Genomic DNA, 6000 nt, shown 5'->3' with positions numbered 1-6000 from the left:
TAATATATGGGAAGTTGGGGAAAAGGCATCAAAACACGAAGGACAGATTTGAGAGGTTACATGAGGAAAACCAGCAAGTTTTCTTACCTCAAAACCCAACAGAAATCCTCAGGCATGGTGAGCAGGACAGAGGCAGAGGGAGAGAGACTTCCCAACCCAGGGATCCAACCCACGTCTCCTGTTTAACAGGTGGATTCTTTATCCCTAGTCACCTGGGAAGCTCAAAGATACAAGTTCAATCATTTCCACATTTTGGCTATTGCAAAGAATACTGGTAGGAACATTCATGTCTCACTTGTGTAGAAGTTTTCATTTCTCTAGGGTATATAACTTAGGAGTGGAATTGTTAGGCCATATGGTTAACCCCGTGTTTAACACTCTGAGGAACTGACAAACTATTTTTCAAAGCAGCTGCACCATTTTACCTTGCCAGGGTATGAGAAAAAAAAATTTCTTCATAGCCTCAACAATACTTGTTATTAACTATCTTTTTTATTACAGCCATCCTGGGGGTCATGAAGTGGTATCTTACTGAAGTTTTGATTTACATTTCTGTCATGACTAATAATGTTGAACATCTTTTCATATGCTTTTTGTTCATTTCTGTATCTTCTTTGGAGAAAAATCTCTGCCCATTTTTAAATTGGGTTGTCTTTTTATTGTTGAGTTGCAGTTTTTTTTTTTTTTTTTTTAATATTCATTACACAGGTCTCTTATCAGGTACATGATTTGCAAACATTCTCTCCCATTCTGTAGGCTTGTCTTTTCACTCTGTGTGTGTGTGTGGCTGTGCTTCAGTGTGTGGGTCCTTGGTTCCCTAAAAAGTGATAGTCACTCAGTTGTGTCCGACTCTTTGCAACCCCATGGACTGTAGCCCACAAGGCTCTTCCTTCCATGGAGAGCTCCAGGCAAAAATACTGGAATGGTAGCCATTCCCTTCTCCAGGGTATCTTTCCGACCTAGGGATCAAACCCAGTTCTCCTGCATTGCAGGCAGATTCTTTACCATGAACCACCTGGGAAACCCTGACTGGGGATAAAATCCTCGCCCCCTGCAATGGAAGCTGAGTCTGAACCACTGCACCACCAAGAAGGTCCTTCTTTTCACTTCCTTAATGGTGTCCTTGGAAGCACAAAATTTTTAATTTTGATGAAGTCCGATTTTTTTTTTTTTTGTCATTTACATGGTTTAGTGTCATGTCTAAGAAATCATTGCATAATCCAAGGTCATGAAGATTTCCTATTTTTTCTAAAAGGTTTATAGTTTTGCTCTTTTATGTAGCCTTATGATATATTTTAAGTTAAATTTTATAAGTGGGATAAGATAGAGGCTCAAATTAATTCTTTGGCATGTGGATATTCAGTGGTCCCAGCGCCATTTGTTGAAAACACGATCCTTTTTCGGTTGAATTGCCTTACGTTTTGGCCTCACTGAGGCCAGGTAGGGAGAGGGACTCAGTTTACCACTGGGTAGAACTGGTTGAGGGAGGGAAGAGAGAGACTGAAGGGTGAAAAAAAGCAAAAGTGTTAGTCACTCAGTGTCCGACTCTTTGTGACTCCATGGACTGAAGCCTGCCAAGCTCCTCTGTCCATGGGATTCTCCAGGCAAGAATACTGGAGTGGGTAGCCTAACCCTTCTCCAGGGGATCTCCCCAGCCCAGGGATTGAACCTAGGTCTCTCTCATTGCAGACAGGTTCTTTAGTCTGAGCCACAAGGAAAAACTGAAGGGTAGGTATGTGGTAAATCAATTGACCATAAATGCAAGGGCTTATTTCTCAATTCTCAGTTCGATCCTGTCGATCTGCATGTCTATCTTCTGTCAGTGTTACGTGGTCTGGATGACTGCAACAATGCAGGATGTTTTGAAACTGAGAACTTTGTTTTTTTTCAAGGTTGCATTGGCTATTTTGAGTCCTATGTATTTCCACGTGAATTTTAAGATCAGCTTGTCAATTTCTGCAAATAAAACACCATGAATTTTGATGAGGACTGTACTGAGTCTACATATCCACTAGGCCATTATTACCAGCCTTATTAAGTCTTTTGATTCATAACGAGATCTTATCATCCATAGCATTTTTTCTTTCATTATTTGCAAGTGTTTTGCAGTTTTTTTACTGTACGAGTCTTGTACTTCTGTGGTTAAATTTATTCCCAAGTATTTATTCTTGTTAATACTCATGTAAATTAGCCTACCAGGCTCCTCTGTCCATGGGATTTTCCAGGCAAGAGTACTGGAGTGGGTTGCCATTGCCTTCTCTGTAATTTTTATTAATTTTGTTTTTGGATTGTTCATTGCCAGTCCATTAGAAACACAATTGTTATATATTGTTTTTGTATCTTGAAACCTTGTTGAACTCATGTTCTAGTACTTTTTTAATTCTCTAGGATTTTCTACGTATAAGATCATAACATCTGCAAATAGAGACAACTTTACTTCTTCCTTTCACTCTGAATGCCTTTTAATTATTTTGCTTGCCTAACTGCCTTGTCTAGAATCTCCATATAGTGTCAAATAGAAGTGGTGAGAACAGACATCTTGTCTTGTTCCTGATCTTAGGGTGAAAGCTTTCCATCTTTCACCTTTAAATATCTGTGGGCACCAGACAAACTTAACCAAAAGGGTTTAGTTTCTCACCTTTCTGTCTAGTTAGAAGAGACTCCTGGGATTTCCTGGTAGTCCACCTCGCAATGCAGGGGACACAGGGCACTAGATCCTACATGCTGGGGGGGAACTAAGCCGAAATAAAAGATCCTACACAAAGCAGTGAAGATCCCGCATGCCACAGCTAGGACCCAATGCAGCCAAAATAAGGAAATTAATATGTTTTTATAAAACAGACTCCTCACAGTTAAAGATATAGTCACCTAAATTTTTCTCTAGGATTTTTATTTTATTTCACTTAGTATTCCTTACTTCTATAATCCCCTTTTAGCTCTTCTTCTTTTTTAAATAACTTTTTCCTTTCCTGAGATTTTTTAATTTGCTTCACGAGAATGTTTCAATACTTGTTGGTATATTTTCATGATGGCTGCTTTAACCTCTTTATCGGATAATTTCAACATCTGAACATCTGATTTATCTGTGTGTGGACTGCAAGGAGATCCAACCAGTCCATCCTAAAGGAAATCAGTCCTGAATATTCATTGGAAGGACTGATGTTGAAGCTGAAACTCCAGTACTTTGGCCACCTGATGCAAAGAGCTGACTCATTTGAAAAGACCCTGATGGAAAGTTTGAAGGGGGGAGGAGAAGAGGATGACAGTGGATGAGATGGTTGGATGGCATCACCAACTTAACGGGCATGAGTTTGAGTAAACTCCAGGAGTTGGTGATGGACAGGGAGGCCTGGCATGCTGCAGTCCTTGGGATTGCAGAGTTGGACACGACTGAGTGACTGAACCGAAATGTTGTCTTTTCTCATTCAGGCTGTCAATTTCCTGGTTCTTGATGTGATGAGTCTATTGTGTTCCAGACATTCTGGATATTATATCATGAGGCTCTGGATCATATTTGATCTTATTTTTCAGCAGGCAGACCTGATGTGGAGGTGCGGCACGTATATGTCCCCTCTGGGCTCCAGGGACACGACCCCAGCCAAAGAACACTGATTCTTACTGCCTCATTGCAGACAGATGTAGTAGAGGTTCAGCTGCCTCCTGGCCCCATGGAGGGCTTCCTAGTTAGAAATGGGGGACTGACCAGCACCACCTCTTTCGCCTCCAATGAATGTGCAACTTCAGTTCCCCCTGCGGGGGAGGGAGGAGGGAGGGGGGGGGGGGGAGGGGGAGGGGGGGGGGAGGGAGGGAGGAGGGGGGGGGGGGAGGGGAGGGGGAGGGGAGGGGAGGGGGGAGGGGAGGGGGAGGGGGGGGAGGGGGGGAGGGGGGTGGGGTTGGGGTTGGGCAGGCAGAGTGCCAACAATTCCCACCTCCCACTCTGTTCACTCCATTTCATAATGCCAGGTGGTTGTCCAGCCCTCCTTTGGGCCTGCGGACACCCAGAGCAGAGGGTGAAGGGCGGAGGGACAAGCCTGCCACCACCTCGTGAAGCCTTGTACTGCGGGGTGGGGCTACAGGATCAGGCACCCGGGACGGCCCTGATATTGCCAAGGCAGAGGACTGGAGCACTGCCTCCCTCTACTGGTGGGGGATGGAAGATCAGCTCCCTACCGGCTCCCAGCAGTGCTATCTCTGCAAGGGAAATAACATGTTGAGAACTCCTGCTTCCACACAGTGGAAGTGGGAAGGAAAATTACTTCCCTGTTGGCCCCAGTCTCTGACACCACCAGAGCACGTGAAGGTGGAATCAGAGCACAGAGGTTCTTAGGTAGCCTTTCTTTTTTCCACCTTTCAGAGTCTTCCTACACAAATGTGTTGTGATTTTTAGTTGTAAGAGGAAATGGGAGAAACTGGGTTATGCCATCTTGGTGGGAAATGGAAAGTTCACAATTTTATTTTTTACACTGAAGTCTTTAATACATCTGGAATATATTTTTGTATGAAGTGTAACATAAGAATCCAACTTTATTTCCTACTGATGGATAATCAGTGATGTCACTCTAATTTATCAAATAAAATATCATGGTCTCATTTCATGTAAATACCAGCTGTTCCGATTTTTGTGGGATTTTGTTGTTTTTACTTTTTTCTTTGTTTGTTTTGGCCTCACAACAAGGCATGTGGGATGCTGAAACTTAGTTCCCTGACCAGGGATCAAACCCATGCCCCCTACAGTGGAAACGCAGAGCCCTAACCACTGGACTACTAGGGAATTCCTAGATAACTATTGTTTTATACATTAAAATACAAAAGTACTAGGATGTGGGCTTCCCAGGGGGAACTAGTGGTAAAGAACCTGGCTGTCAATGCAGGAGACCTGAGACACAGGTTTGGTTCCTGAGATGGGAAGATCCCCTGGAGAGGGCATAACAGCCCACTCCAGTATTCTTGCCTGGAGAATCCCATGGACAGAGGAGCCTGGCAGGCTACAGTCCATGGGGTCACAAGAGTCAGACATGATTGAGGTGACCTAGCATGCACACACGCATGCACACTAGGATATATTTTTCATTTCTTGATTCTGTTTCACCTATTTCCTTATTACTACTCTACAGTTCGGACAACAGGAGTCATATTTTATCATCAAGGAAGCCAAGTACACCATTACTGTCTTTAATTTCCAAGTGATTCCTGGTTATCCTGGGGTATATATCCTCCTATACACACTTTAAGGCCACTGTGTTATGAAGGTTGACTTCAGCAAGCTGGAGATGGCTTGAGCTGTTTTACTGAAATAAGGGTTGAGTCTTCACAGCACTGACACCAGTAGAAGTGTGAGACGTCCTGATTAATAATGTTCTATAACCATGGCTCACAGATGTTGCTCCTGCTCCTGCTTCATAGATCAAACCTCTGGTCATGTCTAAGGTCAGAGGGCTATGGGATCCTGGTGAAGATTAATACATCTGTTGTCTGCTTGGACTGCCGTAACAAGATGCTACAGACTGGGTAGCTTAAACAACAGACATTTTTTCTCATATTTCTGAAGGTTAGATGTCTAAGACTGATGTGCCAGGCTTGGTTTCCGGTGAGACCTCCCGTCCTGGCTGGCAGTCAGCTACCTTCTCTCTGGGTCCTCAAAACATGGCCTTTCCTCTGTGCTCCTGTGGAGACAGAAAGATATGGGTGTGGCTGTGGGGTTTGCTACATCCATGAACTAATGAGGCTTTGAAGCTAAAGCAAAGCAGAGGAAAAAGAAAAGAAAAACAAAAAACATCAGGGGCCTGAGAAGCAGAATGTTACACCCCTAACATAGACCGTCATTCCCTATTTTTGCTTCAGATGATTCCACTTTATTTCTGGGCTTCCCTGGTGGGTCAGACAGTAAAGAACCCGCCTGCAGTACGGGAGACCTGGGTTCAATTCCTAGGCTGGGAAGATCCCCTTGAGGAGGGCCTGGCAATCCACACCAGCAATCTTGCCTGGAGAATCTGCATGGAC

This window comes from Bos mutus, chromosome 22 (genome assembly GCF_027580195.1).
Source record: "Bos mutus isolate GX-2022 chromosome 22, NWIPB_WYAK_1.1, whole genome shotgun sequence".
NCBI classification, from domain to species: domain Eukaryota; kingdom Metazoa; phylum Chordata; class Mammalia; order Artiodactyla; family Bovidae; genus Bos; species Bos mutus.
Note: the sequence above shows the minus strand (reverse complement) of the source record.